Genomic DNA, 21918 nt, shown 5'->3' with positions numbered 1-21918 from the left:
CTCTTGGGTCTGTAAGAGCAAGGAGGACAAAAACAAACCCCAGACCTTAAGATCAGAGAGCCAGGCAGGTGCATACAGGGAGGCTCGGCTTATGGGAGCAGAGGCTCATGGGGGATGAGAGGAGCTCACAGGCAGCTGGGCATGGGAACCCAAGCTGCAGGATGTCCTGAACTGTGGTTGGCAAATTGCTGGCAGCTGAGTGCAGGCCACTCTGAGAGTTAAAAAGTCCAGGGGGATCCAGTCATGGTGGTGGGAGTTGGGGGAAGCCATGAAATTGTGAGACTTACCTCCAGGGCCCAACCAGGTTCACCGGTAAATACGGGAGAAAAATCCCCTCTGGTCTCTGTTCTTCTTAACAAGGCCCACCCTCAGCAGAAACCACAGCCTAGCCTTGTGGGGGTCAGCAGAGCCTAACTGACCTGAGGAAGGCAGTGCAAACCTCAGCCCACCCTAGCCATCTTGTTTCCCCTAAGAGCAGAGAATAAAATTCAGAAGCACCTGAGAGGCTCACAGCCCAGAGGCACAGGCTCACTAAAACACTGACCCCTGATCGTAGGACTGTTTGACCCACTCATAGTATTAGCCCGACTGTACGCTTCCCCTCCCCCACACTTCACGCCACATTTCTCAAAGCCAATTTACAGCAATCGCTTTAATCTGGTATTTCACGACCAGCTGTCAAGAAAAAATTCCAAGGCATACTGAGAGGCTAAGAACACAATTTGAAGATACAGAACAAGCATCATACTTCTTTTTTCCTAGGATTTCCACGTGTCTGCTTACACTGACTATCTGTCCTTGCATGCTGGCTACTCGATCCACTAGCACCCTTTGAATATCAATCATGTTTTAAATTCCCAATCTGACAATCCAACATCCCTGCCATATCTGGTTCTGATGCTTGCTGTGTATCTTTTTTCAATGAGGCTTATTTATTTATTATGGAGGTACTAGAGATTGAACCCAGGACCTTGTGCACACTAAGCATGCACTCTACAACTGAGCTGTACCCTCTCCCCCTGATGTGTATCCTCAAATAGTGTTTTTTGCCTTTCAGCATGTCTTGGAACTTTTTCTTCATGGCATATTAAGTGAAGTAAGTCAGACAGAGAAAGACAACTATTATATGATATCACTTATATGTGGAATCTTAAAAAAATGGATATGAATTTTATTTACAAACCAGAAATAGACTCATGGACATAGAAAACAAACTATGGTTACCAAAGGGGAAAGGGGGGAAGAGAAAATTAGGAGTTTGGGATTAACAGATACACACTACTAGATATAAAATAGACTAACAACAGGTATAGCACAAGAACTGTATTCAGTTCAGTTTCTTATAATAAACTATAATGAAAAAGAATCTGAAAAAAAATCTAAATATGTATGTATATGTATAACTGAATCACTTTGCTGTACACCTGAAACTAATATTGGAAATCAGCTACACATAAATAAAAAATAAAATTTAAAAAAAATTACTAGGAAAAAACAAAAAAGTTCTACTCCTTAAAAGCATTGTAACAAATGAAGAGTGCCTTTGATGGGCTTCTTAGGACACAGCTGAGGAAAGGATCCCTGAAGCACAGGATGTATAAATAGAGATATTTGAAATCCCCAAAGTAAAGAGAACAGAGATTAGGAAAAAACAGAACAGAATATCAAAGGCCCATGGGACAACTACAGAAAGTGTAACGTGTGAGTGTTGGGACTACCAGAAGAGGAAAGAGAGAAAGAAACAGAAGAAACATTTGAGACACAGTAGCTGAGAATCTCCCCCAAATCAGACACCAATGTTAGACATCAAACCGCAGATGCAGGAAGCTCAGAGCACAACATGCAAGGTAAATGCCAAAAACCAAATCCAAAACAAAATGAAAAAGCCCACTATACCTTAACATATCATTTTCAAATCACAGAAAATCAAAGTTTTTTTAAAATCCTGAAAGAAGCCAAAAAGATAAAAACCCTTAACTACAGAGGAATTAAGGTAAGAATTACACCCAACTTCTCCTTAGAAACCTTGCAAGCAAGAAAAGTGGAGTGAAATATTTAGAGTTAAGAGAAAACCCCACCAATCTAGAATTCGGTTCCCTGTGAAACTGTCCTTCAAAATTGAAGAAAAAAGTCTTTCTCAAACAAAAACTAAAAGAATCTGTTGCCATTTGACTTGCCTTGCAAGGAATGTTTAAAACTTCTTAAGAAAAAAGGAGACTGGAGCAGAGGGCCAGGCAGGATGGATGCTGGCACCCGGAGACTGGGCTAGGGCCCACATGGCCAGGGTGCCAGCCTAGGGCAGGACTGCCTGGCCCTGACCCCAGGCTACCTGTGCTGCCCATGAAAAAACAGCTCCATGGCCCCCCATCTCGGGCACAGATGACATTCTCGGGGGAGTCAGCAGCTGGGGACACTGGGGAAGGATCCTGAGCCCAGTGCTGGGTCCAGGTCCTACAAAAGTGCTGAGTGGCTGCAGGAGGAGCTGGAGGCACTTGGAAGTGTGTCCCTGCTGCTGCTCAACTGCCAGGTGCACGAGCTGTTCGTACATCTAGATGGCCATCAACCTGGACATCACGGGCCTCATGCAGTGCCACCTGTGCAAGGGCAACCGCCCATCCGCTCCATCATCCCCAACCACGCCGACAAGAAGTGCATAGCTACCTGCTACCCCGCTGCAAGGTGGCCACCATGCTGCTCTACGCTGAGGCTGTGGCTGAGTGACAGCCAGAGCCCAGCGCTCTGGCCTCAGTGCTTGGCCTTCGCCGGCAAAAGCTGTGTGATGTCAGCTGCCAGCCTGCTACCTCCAAGGTGGTATCAACAAGTTGCAAGCAGAATTCTCAGAGCACTGAGACCAATGTGGACAGCTCGTCCCCGCCGAGCTGCTCGCTGCCCACCTCAGGGCTGGGCCTGGGGGCCTCCGCATCAACTTTCTGCTCTGACGGTTAGTCTGACCAACAGCTGCCCAGCAGTGCCGCCGAGTTGGACGGCAGCCCTGTGCCATCCAGCCCACCAGCCTTCCCCATCCAGATCCTTCCTACCTCTACCTCAATTATCTGATGTACCCTAGCAAGTAAAACAAAATATAAGCATGTAACACTGTCAAGCATTTTTCACTTGAAGTTTTGACTGAAATATTCTTTAGAACTGAAACATCAGATTGTCATTGGCTTCTTATGGTTAAACTTAGACAAGAATGACACTGACGTCTGATCAGTTTTTCCTCACTTTATAATGGGACAACTCTAAACCTGTACTAAATGCAGACAAATAAAAGTGATTTAAAAATAAACAACTGATATAAAGTTACTTGTATGCATATTATATAGCCTTTGTAAAACTGTAACAGAAACCTCAACCAAATAGAGTCAGGAGGCCAGCAGAGGGCGCTCTTTCAGCCTGTAACAATAGCTGAGCCCAATGGAAGAAGACAGACTCTTCCTGGGAAGAACTCACGACAATGAAGAGGCACAGACTCTTTGTTTACTACAGCCCTCCCAACTTCCTTTTCCTCTCTATAAAAAGCAGCTCCTTCCCTTGGCCTGCAGGGACTTGCACGTGGCTTGCCCTGGTTACAGATCCCAAACTGCGATTTTCCATTGATTCCCCAAAATATCGCTTCTTTGCTGGAGAAATGCCTGGCAGTTTGCTCCAGGTCAACAATTTCATTTAACTCTACCTGGTGTTGTCCAATATGATAGCTGCCAAACAGATGTTGCTACAGGGCCCTTGAAATGTAGCCAGTCTCAATAGAGGTGTGCTATAAGCATAAAATACATTCCAGATTTCAAAGACTTAGTATAAAAAGTTTTAAATTTCTCCTTAATAACTTTTATATTGATTTCATAATAAAATGATAACATTTTGCATATGTGATGAAATAAACTATATTATTACATTGATTTCACTGGGTTATTTTTACTTTTTAATGTCATCACTGGAAAATTTTAAATTACACATGTGACTTATATGTCTACTGAACAATGCTAGTCTAACTGTCCGAAAGGAAAAAAAGGATAAAATCCACCAAGAAAATACTCTTCTCTAAAAACAGGAATCAAAAGCACTAAACTTAGATATACAATGTAAATAAGGATACATGTATAGGATTTATGATAGATATTAAATATGACAGAAAGACAAGCAAAGAAAGGAAGTCTCTGCTGATAATTACAGTGGATCATATGATATAATGAGTATCACATTATGTTCATTCCAATTTAAGAAAACATCTACATTGGAAAATTATGCCAAATAAATAAAAATGAATGTAAAAATATAAGAATATTTTAATATAGCACACATAACCACAAGGTGGAATATCAATTTGTATAACAACCTGGATGATTTTATACCTTCTAAGCATCATTTTCATAGAAGACTAAATTGCCCTTCAAAGTTCATATATTATTTAATAGGAAGGGTTATCAACATTATTTAATGATGATTTTAATTTTCCTTTTTATATGTCACTCACAAAATGATAACTTTATTTATATTAAAAAGGCTGTTTTAGTGCATATGGGTTATATATAATGCTACATTAAAATGTTTTATATTAAAATATAGAGATACATTTTACATTAATGAAAGTGCATTTTACCCTAACATTAAAAAGCTATTTGGCCACTTATAAAATTACAATGCATTCCTCTAGTTATTCCACTAATCATAAAATTCATTTCCAAGTAATATTTAAAGTTCTGGAAATGGAGAGAGTGACTTAGAAGAAGCTTGCATTTTGCCTCACAGTCCTGTAAATATGGATGAAGGACCCACTGCAATTAAATCACCCAAGGTGAAGTTACATTTTGTGATTCTAAGACTGAACAGAAACACAACACGTTGAAAAGGAATCCACATGTATTGTCGCTTTGTCCTTGAACACCTGTAGAGAGTATAGTGGGTCATTAAAAGCAGGAGTGACTGTGCTGTAGTGATGCTTAATGGTGCTTAGTGCACCTGACTTATGGTGCCCTGGTTGAATCCATAGCCATAGAAGTGTTTCCTTTTACTATTAGCAGTACATTGTGTCATTACTCGTTCACCATTTATTCATTCATTCATTCACTCGTTCATTGAATGTATCTTTAGCTCCAGAAACTGTCTTTGTCCCTGAAACTATTAATATGGATGATAATTTAACTGTGTAAGCCAAGTTAGCCTGTTCCAATATATAAGTAAGTGTGTGCGTGTGTGTGTGTGTGCGCGCGTGCACTCATGCGCCTCAACTGCAGCAAAGTGTCGGAGTTGATGGAGTGGCTGAAGGTGCTTGAGGCCAAGGTGGCGGCGCTTACTGCCACTGAGCGGGCAATGCCCCCGACCCCAGCTGCCCCCGAGGACCCGCCCTACCCCGGGGCTCCCCAGCTGCCCAGGGCAGCCCTGGGGATGGAGGCTTCCAAGGGCTACTGGAGCCAGAGAGAATGTGAGGATCCTGCTGCTCCCTGGAGATGATCAAGTTGGTGCCCAGGGGCTGTTTTCTCAATAGTAGCTGGCCTGATGGGTGTGCAGTAGCATTTCAGTGTAGCTTTGATAGGCATTTCCCTAATGATTAGTGATGCTGAGCATCTTTCTTGGGCCTGTTGGCCATTTGTATATCTTCTTTGGAGAAATGTCTATTAAAATCCTTTGCCCACTTTTGAATTGGGTTGTTTTCCTACTATTTGATGTTTTCAGAACAGCCCTCCTGAAGCTCAGAGAATCACTTGATAGGTGATTTTTAGATTGTTTTACCCTTTTAACACACTGACACATTTCTTGGACTCCTTAGCCCACACATTCCCCTAAATACCTTTACCCTAATTCTGTAGATTCTTTCTTTTTGGAACTTCCATAAATGCTTGGTTGACTTTCCCATACTTAGTCCAACTAAACCTTATATCATTTTTGTACTGTCAGTGTGTGTTCACTTTGTTAAGTTTGTTATATTTATTGCATTTTTCTTTTTCAATTTATTGTTATGAACATTTAAGTGTAAACCCAAGGGGACTCTTTCAAGAAAGCATCAATAGAAAAATGGACCTTTGGATTAAAACAGAAGATATTTTAGGAAAATTAAGAAGTAAAGGAGGGAGGTGGTGATATTACTGGGAAAGTAAAGGAAGTAAAATTATTTCCTTCCATGAAACTGTCTTCTCTCCCATTTGTAAGAGGCTGTGACTGGGAGGGCCAGCTACATCAGAGTGGGCATGTGGAATAAAGAAGCCTGATGAGTGGTTTAGTCTTTACTGAAATGTATGTCTTTCACTACAGTGAGAAAAAGAATTTTTCAAAGAATGCAGATGAGGATTTGAGAGCAGAAAACTTAACCAGCATTTTTTTAAACAAATACTTATGGAGATCATATTCTAGAGTAGATAGACGAAAAATGTTTTATAAATGATAAATGCCATAAACAAATAGAAAATGGCAAGTTGTTTGCTTTGTGTAGGGGTGAGGGGACCAGGGCAGGGTCACAGCTATTTGTTAGGAAATAGCCCCTCATACGATGTCTCGTATTCAAGCCAATATACAAAAGAGGTGAAAGAGATTCTCACGGAGAAAGCCAAGATTGGAAAATGATGTATTAGACAGAAGAGTGAATTGTGAGGGAGAAGAGGAAAGGTCTGTCTAGAATGGAGTTGCTATAATCAATGATTGTGGAGGTGTGTGAAACATCTTTGAGAGACTCAGTGATGGCACAAATTGCATTGCAATTTTTTTCTATTACATTTGAATCTTGTTTCTTTTCAACATGGAGTCATATCTGAACTGACTACAACTTGGTCCAGCTGTATTTTGTCTAAGTACTAGGCGCTAAGTGTTTCAAAAAAATTTTGGCAAATATATCGCAGACTTCTGCACGTCTGCTGTAGTCCATAATCACCTGTCTTTTGCTTGTTTGATTTGTTTTGATTTGCTTGATTGTTAGAGCATAGTTTTATACTCATCTCAATTAAAATCCATCTTCGGAGACAAAAAGCATGTAACTTCAGCTGATCAGATTCCTTTGATTCTGGTCCCGTCATCCAAATTATTATCAACTAAAATTCTTTTTTTCATATTCTGTGCAAATTCAATGATATGAAATCTATCTTTTTCTCCCTAAAAAAATTAGGAAATTTTGAAAAGATCAAATTATATACATAGCCAGATGATATGTTTCCCTCAAAACTCACTTTCAGAGTGAAATGAAACTAACTCTCAGATCACCAGTAAACTACTTCAAATTATTATGAAATGTCATTCAGCTCAATTTTCCACGTTAATCACAAGAGGATTATGGAAACCTTTTCCAAATGAGTTATTAAATTTTGAATATGTTTTTGATGAGGAAAGCTTGAAAAAAATGTTCATACTGAATCCATGATGGCTCCCACTGAACAGTGATTCTTTTTGTTTTAGAAGTTCCAAAATTAATACATCTCCAAATATGTTCTAGCATCCAGTCCAAGTAAATGGCCTACATTTAAAGAAATAGATAGTGTATCAGTTTTTGCCTCTCCTGAATTTATATATCTTCCTTACTTTTCCAGGGCATAGTAAATTTACCTGGGTGATTTATCAGCTTCTTCTATAAGACTGCATCATAAAAACAGGATGGGATTTATCTAATATTTATTTGAAGCAGTTAAGAGCTAACTTAAAAAATTGCTCCCTTGTCTTAGGCAGCATTTCCCTATTCCCCTCACTAGTTTTGCCTGCGTTAGCCTGAAAATCACATTGACAGGAAATAGAAGGAAATATAAAATGGATGTGACATAAAATGAAAGGTTTAACATTAACATATATAAACAGAGTAAATCATTATTGATAAGAGTATAAACTGAGGTCACACAGATTTCAAGACTGTTCTGAAAGGACTGCTTTACTCTATGCTGCACCGTTCTGCCTGCGCTGCACCATAACACACTGTGGGGGGCAAAGTGAGAGATGCTCCATGCTGTGAAAAACAGCACGTCTCATTGCACGAAGCAGCACCTGACAAAATGTCTGATCAGAGAGGTTCCCTGTCTTGCTGGCAGAACAGAATTTATAAAGTTATTATTTTATTTCTATTCTGTGGAATAGCAATTATTTAAAGAGCTAACTTGTATGTATCATGTGCTGAAAAAGACTTTATGATTGATACCTAGATATCTAAGATAGCCATGGCCATCTACTATGCAGAACAAATATAATCCTAAACATTCTGATTAATGATCTCTTATGGAATTCATCATTCGATGCATCCAATAATAATTTTAATAATGAAAATTTGTGTTTTGAATGTTCTTCAACTGAGCACAAGCATTTTAAAATATCCACCTTTTTGTTGGAAAATCACTTGTACGTAAAGTAAAACACGTGTTTCCCCCAGAGCAGTCCTTGCCCCGGGCTTCTCACATAATTGCTATCTTCTTTCCAGCCACGCATCCCTGAAATTTTTTTTTTTTTTTTTTTGGCTTAGACCACACAAATTTATTGTCTCCCAGGTCTGGAGGCTGGAAGTCAGAGATCAAGATGGCAGTAAGGACTTGTTTCCTCCAAAGGCATTAGGGAAGGATCTGTTCCAGGCCTTGCTCCCACGTTCTGGTAGCTTCTGGGCTTGGAGCAGCTTAACTCCAATCTTCACATGTTGTTTTCCCCAAGTATGTCTGTGTCCGTATTTCCCCTTTTTAAAAGGACACCATTCATACTGGAAAAGGAGCCCACCCCACCCAGGATGGGTTGAGCTGAGACCCAGGTAAGGGCAGAGCTAGGAGAGGGTAAATTACATGCCCAAGCTCATAGGGTTAAGCCTCTTCCCCACACGGAACCCCTGGTGCCCATCACCCTGTCCCCCTCCCCAGGAGTTGATTTCTCTCTCCTGACCCTGGCCTGGCCACTTTCACCCTCCCCTGCCCTCAGCTCCATCCTGGGTTCTCCCCAGACACCCTCCTATGTTCTCCTAAGGATTTAGGGTTGTGGCTTCAACAGGTATTATCGAGGGCCTGTTATAGACATGGCATTGTGCTAGGTGCCCAGTTTCAGCAAAACCCCAAAGGGTCAAATTGGGCTCTGGTCTTTCATTCCAAAGACCTTTGCCCTTGGAAAAGGGGACATGACATCAGGGTCCGAAGAGGTGGAGAGGGCGTGTGAAAACCGAGCCACAGAATCTTAGTGCTGGATAGAACTCTAGAACACTTTTTTCCCAAACCCCGCTGGCTACGATGGGGAAACCCAGGCCCAGGGAGGGGAGGTAACGTGTTGGGTGGTGTCTGGTGGTAGAAGCTGGACATCTGGGGCTGTATTGGGACTGAAGGGACAGGTGGTGTGTGCTTCCCCAGGTCTGTGAGCTCAGTTCCCAAGGCTGGAGGGGCTGGTGTCTGTGGGTGGCCTCCAGGACTCTTGCGGGGAGAGGAAGCTAAAAGCAAGGTGGTGCGTGAATCTGGGGATTGTGGGAGTGGAGGGCGGCGCACCCGCCCCCGGCAACGCGTTGAGCGCCGGAGAAGGGGCTGCGGGACAGGTCGGATCCTGCGGGGCCCACGCGTGGGGGCCGGGCTGGCCGGGGCGGGGTGAGTCACCGCCCGCCCGCTCCCATTGTGCGGCGCGGCGGCGGCGGCGGCGGCGGCGGCGGCGGCGGCGGCGGCGGCGGCGGCGGCGGCGGCGGCGGCGGCGGCGGCGGCGGCGGCGGCCGCGCCAAGCGCGAGGAGGTGGAGCCGCGGCGCCGAGCGCGAGGGGGTGGAGCCGCGGGGTGTGGGCTCCGGCGCCCGCGTTCGCCCGGCGCCCCTGGCTCGCGGCGGCCGCGGGCGCCCCCCGGCCGTCCGGCCCTGCACAGTGACAGGCCCCTGAGCGAGCGCGGGAGGGAGATGAGGCGCGGCGGCCGGCCCGGCCCCTACACGCTCCGAGCCCCCGAGGTACCGCAGGGCGGTGCAGGGCGCGGCGGGCCAGGCCCGGGGATGTCCCAGGCGTGGCGGGACCTCGATGGGCGCACGAGAGGGCGGGGGATCCGGCTTCGGGGAGGGGGTGGGGCGGCCGCGCGACATTCCTGACCCCGCCCTCCTCCCCCAGAGCTCCCCACTAGGTCCCGTCAGCGCCCCCTTCTTCTCACCCGGGTCACGGATCCCTCAGTGAGTCAGAGCCTCCCAAACCGCCTCTCCGGCCATGGTCAGCAGTGTCCAGGCACTCCCTGAACTTGGAGTTCAACAGATAACACAGTTGAGGGGATAAGTAGAGTGGAGATGAAAAAGCTGGGCCCTGTAGTGCTACTTAAACTCCACAGTCATGTGAAGACAAAGTTCCAAACTGTCTTAGCCTACCTTTGATTTGTAAATGTTGTGTCTTCATGGGGCTAGAAGATTGACTGTTTTGAGTAACTTGGTGATATTTTGCACCAATTTTTTTTCAAAACTTAGTTGAGTCTCCTCTGGGAGGATGAGGTTGGCTAAAATCACTGTTTTTATTTTTTAATGCTTTATAGACATTGTCAGAAAACAAAGTTTCATATTTTGCAACCATTTTTTTCTTTCTGTTTTTGTCATCACTTTTTTTTAAAGGCAGGATTTATTTACAATTACTGTAAAACTTCCATCCCAATGAACTAAATCTTTTTAAACTGGTGAGTTTTACTTTCCTTAGTAAAAGAAAATAAATATTTAATTCCTTTTGAAATTTTCACTTTGTGATAAATAAATGTTAAATTAAAAAAAAGATTTCTGCTTAATCAGATACTTTTAGGTATAGACTTTTGCAGGTAAATGAAAAGGGAAATATTAGTCTAGGTACTTTTCCCAAAAAGTTCTTGAATGAAAACATTGTTAGCTTCCTCCTCATCCCATCTTAAAAAAGATCAAAGGGTTTTTGGAGCTAAGAATAATGCAACTCACATTTAGGCGAACTACCGGTCAGAGGGAGCTTGAAGTGTGTCTCTCTAGTCTGGAAAATGCTCAGTTGTGCATGTACCAAAGACAGTGATCTGCTTTCATTATACGGGCAGAAAAAATCACAGTGAGGAGATTAAAGTGTGATTATTAAAAAAAATTCTGCTTTTAACAGCATATTTTTATATATTTTTATGTAGTCATTTACAAATATATAAAGTTTGAGTAATGCGGTAATTTAACCCTCAAAGGGGATAAACACACAAACCTACATCTTTTACAAAGTTCCTTAGATCCATAAGTAACCTCATATTCCTTTCCCAAAGGGAATTTAATCATTAATCTGATGTCATTTAAAAACAAAAGTTTTTTTTATCGTATTAAACATTTATTATATATAATTCAGAAATTACCGATACATAAAAAGAGGTAAAAATATCCCATAAAATCCTAATTTCACAATCCAGAGGGAAATAACATTAATACTATAGTATAGTTTTTGAGATTTTTCTCATTATCATTATATAATGTATACTCTCTTTTTAAAGAAAATTGTTCTTTTTAACTTACAATTTTATATAAAATCTATCATGAATATTGTTTGCTGTCGTCAGAGAGTATCTTACGATTTTAATTGCAGAATTTTAGTGTATTTTATAAATCAGCTTTAACTAACCATTTAGCTGTATTTAAACTTTTGAATACAATTTTTTATCTATGAATTAAATCCACAAGGTGATGTTATAGGGAATTGATTTTAAAAAAAGTGAAGCTGTTTTATTTTAATAAATACTGTTGTTTCTAGCTTTTTCATAAACATAGTAGTTGATTTAACAAATATTTTAAAAAGGGACCCAATCTTACAAGCATTTAGGAAATTTACTTCTCAGTATAAATGTATAATCATTTTTTTGCTGTAATGTGGCAAAGAACTTAGAGATAAAAAATAAAAGTTTTGTAAATGAAATATAGCATGATTACTTCAAAAATATAGAAGAAAAATAAATTCAGCCCGTTTTTATTGTTGCGTCCATAGGAACTGAATTTGATATCCTCTCTAAAGTATACACATCTGCTTTAAATAGCTTTTCCTGATTATAACACCATCTGATATCCTGAGAAAGTCAAACTCTTCCATTCAAAGTTATTACATCTTTCAACCAAGAATCTCAAAGTTCAATGAAAGTACTCTCTTGCTTTTTCCCGTAGGTTCTAACTCTTCTGTGCAAGTGAGAACTGAAAGCAATGAGGACATCGCTGATGCGTCCTCTGGTTTGAGAAGTCACAGGATCGCCGCCGGGTCTGTCTCTGCTAGTGGTTCCTGCGTTGTCTTCTTCAGCAGTTCCTTAGGAATTTAGGCACATGTGCAGACTCTGGTTCATGTATCTTTTTCTCTCTGTCTCTACCCCCCTCCCTCTCCCTCTCCTTCTCTGTCTCCCTGTCTCTCTCTCTTTCTCTTTCTGTGTCTCTTTGTTATTTCCATGTGTCTACTCTCTATTTTATTTGAGTCACAGGTGAAAATATCTTCTTAGTGTTTCTGCCCATCCATCTTTTAAGTGCAGCCTATTTCAGACCTATGTGACACAAACTACATGTCCTTGTCAGCGCTCAGCTTCACTGGTTATGTAAGTCCACGCTGCTTCTATTGCCTTTAAAACATACACACACAATTGAAAGCATGCCTCTATCAAGTTTCCCTTTTTATGACTAATTTTACTATTTATAACTTTTTGCTAGAAACTCTAGTATATAAGTACTTTACGTATTCTTAGGTTTATTAATCTTATTATTTTAAATAAATAATTAATTTGGCCTGCATATGTGTGACTTTGACCTCTGTTCCTAATTTCAAATGGCTAGAATCAAGAGATTAAATTTCTTATTTTTTGCATGCAGAAACTAAAGGATAAAAATGCTTAAAAATATACTAAAATTTTTGTTTTCTTGTCACTGTTATTTCACCCTTCATAAGTACAATTATGCATACTGAGTATTAATTTTACCATGATTCTGAATTCTTGTAATATAAAGAATTCTCCTAGAAAAATATATTACCATCTAAGTAGGCACATATCAAAAATATTTTATATTTTTCACAAGGATGGAAACAAAAGACTATTCATTTTTCAGTGACTATCTTTTGATCACATCTCTGTTCCTTCCAGGGACCAGCACAGACCTCTGCAAGGGCAGGCAGTCAGGGAGGCTATCTATGGGTTAGAGATAGGATCACTGCAAGACAAAGAAAAGAAGAGGCAGATTTGCAAGAGAGACAGGGGAGTCAGATCCTTCCACTTCATGTCAGATCCAGGCCCTGGTTATTTGATCACAGTGCAGTTTACCTAGATCACTGATCATACAATACAGAGGCTGCTGTAGGGATCTGGAATGTGGGCTCTGGAGTCAAACTGGGCCAGATGGACTTACTGACCCTCACTAGCTTCATAAGCCTATCCACATCATTAAACCTCTCTGTGCTTCAGTTTCCAATATGTTCTATAGAACTGAAATAATAATAGTACTTCTCATTGCTCTAAGAAGTAAAAACAAAATCTATGAAACATGCCCACCAAAAAAAGTACTCAGAGTGAATGTCAGTGTTATTTGTCAATTCCAAGCACAGACTGTTTCTCTTAGGCATCTGAGTACTAGAATATGTACCAACTACTAGAATGGAGGTGATTTTTATGCACTTCCTTGCCCTAGCTGCCTCTTTAGTGATCTAAATGTCCTCCTTTTGTTTTGTTTTTTAGTTGTAGAACAGAAATGTTGTCAAAACTTTTATATTTACAAGACTTTAAATAATAATATTATTCAACAGTATTTTGCTAAATGTTCATCTTGCTCAATTTGAAACCGTGTTTCCAAATGTCAGCAAAATTTATCCCTTTTTTTTCCCCAGTAAGCTCTAATTTTACTGTCAATGTGGCAATACCCAACAACATAAATTGGATTTTTAATTTTTTCCTTTTGTAATAGGACCTGTATTTAGAGCTATGGTTACCATCTCACACCATGTATCAGAATCACTTAGGGAGATTATAAAAATACCTCTGCCCTGACCCATGCCCAGACCAATACAATCAGAATCTATAGGAGTAGAGTCTGGAAATTATTACTTGTTTTTATCTCCAAAACTAATCCAGATGTGCTGCCAGAATTGAGAACTGCTGATGAAACGACAATTGAAAAGACTGCCTCTCCTTCCAAGGGAGCATCAAAAACCTGCAGCAACTGTTAATTATGCCAAAGCTTTGAGTTTACCAAGAAAGACTCAGGGATACTGAAGAATCAGAAGAGTCTTGATGACTTTAAAATAATCCAAAAGGAAAACTCTTCAGCTTATTCTCTATTAGAAATTTTAAAATATTAATATAATACTGTATATTTACTTCACCCATATGACAACTGAAGTCAAAATAATAGGACAAGTTTTCAGTGCATTACAAAAAGGTGCCACAGGGCAACTTCCAGTTCATTCCTCTTTCATGTTTTGTCCTGCATTTGGAGCAGGCTCCAACCATATATGTTGCAACTGCATTGTGATTGGTGTATGCCTTGTGTACAACTGCATGTCATAAATAATGAAAAAAGGACAAATTAACTTTATAGATAACATAATTACCTACTTTAGCATCAATTAAAGCAGTAAAGATGTTGAATTTACCTGATGTTCCCATTAATTTGGTACATGGTCTCAAACAACTAAATGCCACTGTCAAAAAAGATTCAATTTACCATATGTTGCAATTCTAATGTAACTGCCATGGATCACTAAGTCACATTCTCTTTGTTGGATGATTAACAAATGAAGTAACACTCTTTTATTATCCAATTGCCACCGGTTTTGTACAGTAAAAGCTGAGAGGTGACATTTATATACTGCTGAATACAAACTGTTTACTCTGTTGTTGGTAACTGAAAAGCACATTTAAAAATTGATCTGTTTATCAACTTTTTGTCTCTACCAAGAATTCTTCATTCCTATTTTTCCTACTTTTTACTTGGTAGAAAATAGAATGATATTTCTTTGAATTTTAAGAACCCATTCTCAGTACAGATTTAAAAGATATCAGATATTTCTCAGAAAAAAAGATTTCATGTCACAGCAATAATAGAATGAAGCAATTTATTTCCAACTAAATATATACAGCAAATATATACAGACTGCAAATGTGCAACTAAGCCAATGTAACAGACCTACTGCAATATTTGGAAGGTGTGACTCTATCCAGCCGCCATGTTTCTATAAAGTAGTCAGTCAGTAGTCAGCATGTTTTACAAAGCTGAAAACTGAAACTCAGAAGGTGCTAACACTATGTACGCCCTTCCCCAGATCTTCATGCCAGGTTGCTCCCATCTGCATGAAGCCAGATGAAAAAGACTATCCACCATCTCTAGATGAAGACGGGATAACTTGCAATAGCACGTACACATGATCAGTGACACATTTTGAGTGAGTTCACTCTTTATGTGTTCATCTGAGAATTCTGCAGCTCCCTGCTATTAGCAGGTGAAGGAGTCCAAAGAGGCCTGCATCAGGCCAGCTGGCTTCATTGAATCACACTGTGAAGGTAACATAAGCTAGAAAAAAGGATCCCTGACTTAACCTCTGTTCTGAAGCATTAAGAAGAGTCAGTATTGGATTTTTAAAAGGAAAGAAGGAAGGAAGCCTAGGAGGCCTACAGCTAGCATCTGACAGAGTGGGGTCACTGAGTCCCAGAGTCTGTTCCTAACTTTACAGGTAATGAAACAGTCAGTTCACCCAAGGATGATTCAGTGTCTCAATTCTTTCACTACGTGTGGGTCCTCAGTTTCAAATTCCTGCAGTGTGATAACCGTAGTCTAGACACCCATAGTCTTTGACCCAAATTATTGCAACACAATTCTCCTCGTTCCACCTGTGTCTCCTTTACAACTACTTTATATCCTATAATCAGAGTGACCAACCCAAATTGCAAATCCAATCATGCCATTTGACTGGTTAAAGATTTATGACTAAAAACTTGCCTTTAGATAAAATCCAAAGGTATAATTGAGGGTTACAGGGCCTTCTTGTCCAGCTTCTCTTCCCCCCTCCCTACTTACTCTGACCGAGATACAAACCTTTTCCTGTTCTCCATTCACACCATGCCCTCCCTCTGTGGACTCTCACAAGTGTTCCCCTTTTACTGTCTTGCTTCCTTCTGTCTCTAATTCTGACTTATCTTTCTCATCTTCTCAACTGGGAATAATCGATCTGGGAAGCTATTTTCTCATGATCTTTGTGGTTCTCCCTGCTCCTTGTATGTGATTCTACTGCTTCTTGTGATTCCTGTTGTGAGGTATGTTACCACTCTGGTGCACTGATGTGTTGGCATCTTTATCTAAGCTCGTAGAGGATTGTGTTTCTCAGTAGCATATCCCCATTACCTATAGCGCCATAGTTCTAGGCATAGTATATAGTGGGTGTTCAACAGATGTTTGTTGAATATGCAGAAGAATGAAAAAGCAGCATGTATGTGATAAGTCAAAATGTATCAATGATTCTTAAGTTCTATTTTTAAAATTAACACCATATTGTGAAACTGCAGCTCAAACTATATTCTTTAAAGCATCTGTGTATATTCTTAGGCAAGATATTTCTATAACCAATAAAAATATTTTATTCTAGTCAATTGTTAAGTATAAAATATATTCTACCAAAAGATGTATCATATTGAATATATTCTGCATTTTAACCTAACATATGTTTATTATAAATAATAAATGAATAAACTAATGTTTATTTTAACCAATTATTATTGAAAAATAATAATTTATTACTAATGAGTATATAGTATACTAACATATGGATATTCCAAACATTATTTTGCCTTTTGTCTCTTAATAAAAATTTAGGTTATTTACAACTTTGAACTATTAAACATAGTGTCTGGATATTTATTTCTTCCTTTATTAAACAATAATTTTAAGATAATCTATGCTTTTCTAGAAGATGACATCATTTTTAACTTCAGTTACTGTGCAAGACTGTAAGATGCACACTGTGCTTTTAGTCAATGATTGTTCAGCTTTCTAAAACTATTCTTAGTTATACATTTTGGCCAAGAATTTGTTCAAGTCTGTATTGCGATTTTTTAGAGTTTCTTTGACTCCACACATAGTTCACACAGAGTACATGTCATGTCGTGTCACATTTCCTTGTGTGTCTGACTACAATTTTTAATTCATTGCTTCTAATCTGCTGAAAGCTTAGAAGCCAGATCACTAGGGTTGCTCAAACTACATAGAAACTAATGTATTATCTGACTGAAGTGCTAGTGTGGTGCTTAAGATCTTCCTCATTACTTTGTGTGTGTGTGTGTGTATATATATATATATATATACACACACACACATATATATATGTATACATGTATATATATACATACATATATATATACACACACACACAGATTTACACATACACATATATTACACAAATATACATTCTCAGTGGAATTTGCATCAATTTTATACATTTCTAAGCATCGCATTTGAGTTAATTGGAAAGGTTTACAATTTAAATATGCCTTCATTATAATGCATGGTTTAGAGCTATAGGCTAATATAAATAGCTACCCAGTAATGTCAAGAAGATTTAAAAATTCCCCAATGATAAATTTGTTTTGAAAAGGTATGGATTGCTTCACAACTACTATTGTCTAGTGCTGGGAACACATTTGACATTACTTTGAGTAGAGTGCAAAAGTTATTTAAAAATCAAATTGTGTTAGATCAACTGAGCTGTAGCCATTTATGAAATCTTCATGTCTACATAGAACTCATAGCTCTTAAGAAATCAGGTATGAAATTTGCATCTTCTTTTTAACATATTACATCCCTAGGCTTTAGTAATGACTAAAGGTAGAAACTGAAGATGAGTTATGTTTGTGAAAACATTCTTAGGCAGTTACAGTTCACAATAGGAAAACCATCTTATACTTGTCCATCTAAACTGCTGTGACACCTAGCACATGCTCCTATGAATGGGCAAATTGTCTGTCTTTAATAAGTGCCCCAAAAGTTGCCATACATCCTACTAAAACACTGGACTTTGTTTTCATAAAGGTCTGAAATGCAAAACATCACCACATTGTATTTAACTTCTATTATCACAATAACGCTTGCATTTAATTTTAGTCCAGGACACAGCAGATGAATGTTACACTATCAGATGCTCTGTGTACATTTGCTGCTCCCTTAAGACGAATAAACATAAATAAAAATCTGGTTACAACCTAACATTGTCTGAATTAGTTTCTTCAGAAATCTGTTTATATAGTCCTTCAGTGTGCGTGTGCACATGCGCGCACAGAAACACACACACAAACACCACAAAACTAACCAAACGGAGAAACCGGCTGGTGAGAGATTACTGGACAATTAAATCAGTGTTGTGTTGGACTCTGCTCTGTAACCAGTGAAAATATTAGTTTTGTTTAATGATCTGAGAAAACCATGTATATTGTAAGTTCTATAAAGTCCGAGATTGAGTACCCACGTTCACCTACATTTTTAAGATGTTTCTTGAAGTAGGTCATTGACGGAAAGAGCATTTTTTAAACTTGCATGCCTTAAGTATAAAATTGAAAGCAAGATTTTAATATAATTTATAATCCTTAGCCATCTAAACAAAAATATATGGCTCAGGTGTTTTTATAAGTATTTTATGAGAAACAGGAACATCATATTTAGGATGATGCAAGAAATAATAATGCTGAGTTAAAAATAAAATTATGTTATCTGCTTATAAATTTGAAAGGGGACAGATTATAATGTAATGTTTTCTACTGGCTTTATTTCTAATATAACAGACATTAGAATAATTATGTATTCTTTAAACTAGCTTTTCTCTGTAGAATGTATTCACCAATATTTTAGTTTATTCAAAAGAAATCAACAAATATTAATCAATAAATAAACACTGAGCAAAGCATTATTGTCATGACTGAGTTACCATAATGCATCCTTGCCTTTATTAGAAAAGTGAAACAATTTTGAAGAGAGCCATCTATAAATATCAGTAAAGGATACTGAAATTTTCCAAACTCTGCAGTGTATTATTATCATGTTATTAAGAATCAGAAATCACATTAGTCTCAACTTTTTCTTCAAGATTTTAACCCATTGATCTGAATGGGAATATTCAATGACCACCAATATTCCTTTTTGAAAGACTTGTTTGGTTGATGTGTATAGGTGAAACATTAATAAATTTGAGAAATATTTTTTAGAAATCTGCATTGCCTTATGTTGAGGACTAAATAAAATGTTTTATTTTTATTAAATTTTATTTATTGAAGCGTAGTTGACTTACAACATTAGTTTCAGGTTTACAGCAAAGATATTCAGTAATACATAAACATACATATATATTTTTTTTTCTTTTCAGTTTCTTTTCCACTAGATGTTTTATAAATGTACACTTCATTTTTTTTATTGTTAACTATAAGACTGAAGCATAAAGACTATTGCAACTTACGTTGGACAAAACATCTCTAAATAATTTTATCACAGAGAAAGGAATAGCTGTAATTCATATTTATTGTTCAAGGAGAAATGTCTCTTAAAATAATCTTCTTTATAATCTATACTGAAAACAAATAGGGCGACTTGAAAGGTGTGTGTGTGGAAGTGTACGTGCATGCATCTTGAGGAGTCAGTTACTGAGCAGGGCTGGAAAAAGAGTAGAGTGGAAGTCCTGAGAGTGGAACAGGTCATCCTGAAGGAAGGCCCTTTCATTCATCAAAGGGATAGGAAGTGGAAGACGCTAGAAGGCCAGAGCAAGCCCGATTCATACTGGTGATAGGGAATGGTGCTGGAAATGAAAGCAACTTGAATTAAATCTGTCCTAAGTTTTCTGACTTTTAGGTTCAATCCCTGTGGTGAAACCACAGTCTCCTTACTGCTGCGATTGTCTCTCTCTTATGTGCAAAAGATTAAAAATGCTGTCAGAGCTGGGCATGGCCAATAGCCACAGGCAGGCTTTGACTGCAAGCAAAGTGCTGTGTCAATTCCCCTTTGCACCTGCGTCAACTACCAGAGAGCAACCAGGTGTATCAGCAGGAAGCCTCACCTCACTGCAGACAGACTGACCAGCTCAAGCAGGATGACTCCTGGAACGTCTTGCCCAGACAGGATGTTCAGGGCAGCCAGCAGGCTTTTCAGGTCTGCTGCTAAGCTGATATTCCTCAAAATGATCTGCTAGTTCCTTCAGTGGATATTTTTGTCTTATACAAACAAAACTTTAATGATTCAATTGTGAAATAAATGTGTCACCATGTAAATAAGAAGATTTTTTTAATCTGCAATTATTCTTATGATCATTAGAATGTTTACTCAGGATTATGGAATGTAAAGAGCATTTTAAAAGTGTTTCCTCATGTATCATTAACCAACCTTATATATCATAAAGTTATTATCATTATTCCAATGTTATGAAGAGAAATAGCACAGAAGCTTCTTATAATGGAAATGTAAAATATATTGTAAAAGTCTGAGCTGACAGCCTCCTGAGTGGAATCTGCCTTCCTTGGTCTTGACTATTGTGTTGGTCAGATTAAGATAAGTTATATTGTTATTTGGACAGGTCATTAATCCTTTTTATTATTCATTCTATAGTGTCATCAATGCAAAAACTTTGACATAAAAAAAAGATGTTATGTTGTATTAACAAATGACCCTAAACATTTTAGTGGATTTTAATAATGTATAATTTTGTTTTCTCACTCGTGTTACATACTTACCATTGGTCAGCTGCATGTTCTTTGCTCAGGGACCAAGAGCTTTAGAATAATCTTAGCTACATCATTGTTGAAAGAAACAAAAATGATGAAAGGAATTGATCACTCTTAATTGCCCTGCTCAGAAGTGGCAAATGTCCCTTCTGTTCCTATTGCGCTGGCCCGAGCAAGTCGCACGGACAAGCCTGCTCTTCCCATAGTGGCTAAGCATTATCCTCACGGGGAAGAGCCGCATGGACATGGCCAGGCCTGACACCCACAGGACAGGGGAATGAACTTACTTCACAGGAATAACAGAACTACCTGGGGAGGATAATACAGTCTTCCACAATCATGAAGGCATCCGGGTAGCTAGGAAGTAATTCCTGATTAGTACATGTCAGGGTAACACCCTAGGTGTGAAGGTAAGGTCAGATTTGGACAGAATCTGGGCAAGAGAATTCTAAGTTCATGTCACAACTGCAAACTTACTCTCTAGATCAAACATTTTTAAGGCAAGTTGAATTTGGGTGGCCCTTATCTATCTAGGAGCAAGCTTGATAGGGCAGGATTGGGGAGCCCTCTATTTTACAGATACATGATTTGTGCCTAATATTTATTTTTTCTTTATTGTCTTTGATAAAGTCTTTCACAGGTTTCAGATGTCTCCTACTAAATGAAGCAGTTTTTGTGGACTTCTGGGACAAACGGTTGAAAAGTGAGTTGTGGGTCGCAGGCAGTGTGCTTTTTAACGGCAGAGAAAATGAATTAAAAGTGCTCAAGGGAAGATAATATTCGCAGTGACAGAGATGACACCGCTTCTTCCTGTGACTTTATTTCTAGAAATACTCCTTCAGCTTCAAACATCTGAAAACACAGGTTTTATTTTATTAGTACAGTCAGCATGCCCTTGCATACCCCTAGGGGTTAAAACGGATCCTATAAACATGAGGAGGTATGACATAATTTTAGCTAGAGCATATTATGAGATATTTGCATTTTTAGAATTATGTTTATAAAATTTAATAAAAATGCATCCTATATTGGCTTTGTAATAACTATTAGACATTATAGGATTCTCACAACATCGTTAACGTCTCCCTTCTTTGTATGTGAAACAATGACTGACAAGCATAGGAGAGTAGAATTTAATTGGCCAAAGTTAGAGTAAATCCAAACAGAAAAGCCCACTTTTGTTATCTTGCCTTTTTTCCCAATTAGAAGTAAACTCAGGTTTCCATCACTTCTAGGCTCAAGGTTTCTAGAAAATCTGACAATCATTTTTATCAGGGCCAAATATTCTCGAGTGTTAAGGGCTCAGGGTTCCCTCAGCACAGGTCTGTTCCACCTCAGCA

General features: G+C 38.9%; 1 pseudogene; it reads left to right on the top strand.

Moving 5' to 3' along the window:
- The first annotated feature begins 2340 nt into the window (after positions 1 to 2340).
- Positions 2341 to 3057, top strand: LOC102542951 (dual specificity protein phosphatase 7 pseudogene; annotated as a pseudogene).
- Positions 3058 to 21918: the final 18861 nt, after the last annotated feature.

This window comes from Vicugna pacos, chromosome 28 (assembly GCF_048564905.1).
Source record: "Vicugna pacos chromosome 28, VicPac4, whole genome shotgun sequence".
Taxonomy (NCBI): Eukaryota; Metazoa; Chordata; class Mammalia; order Artiodactyla; family Camelidae; genus Vicugna; species Vicugna pacos.
This window is presented reverse-complemented; position numbering and strand designations above follow the sequence as displayed.